The sequence below is a fragment of the Alligator sinensis genome, unplaced genomic scaffold (assembly GCF_000455745.1).
Source record: "Alligator sinensis unplaced genomic scaffold, ASM45574v1 scaffold651_1, whole genome shotgun sequence".
Taxonomy (NCBI): Eukaryota; Metazoa; Chordata; order Crocodylia; family Alligatoridae; genus Alligator; species Alligator sinensis.
In genome coordinates, this window is record NW_005842014.1 from 1,207,881 (window position 1) to 1,208,136 (window position 256).

Genomic DNA, 256 nt, shown 5'->3' on the forward strand with positions numbered 1-256 from the left:
TCACAGAATTATTACACTTCTGATAGACAAAAACCCCTTCAAACTGTAAAGATTAAAAACAAAAAAAACCCACATGAAGTGGTAATCCAGCTGCTTCCAACAACTATTCATTGCCGTTGTGCAGTTGCTCCTGGTATTATAAGCAAGCCAACCCTCTGCCACATCATCCAAGATCCCACCAAAAAGGAAGTGCTACTTGACTTACAAAAATTAAACCTTGTTAAGCAGGTTTTTATGTACTAAAAGGGGGAAAGAG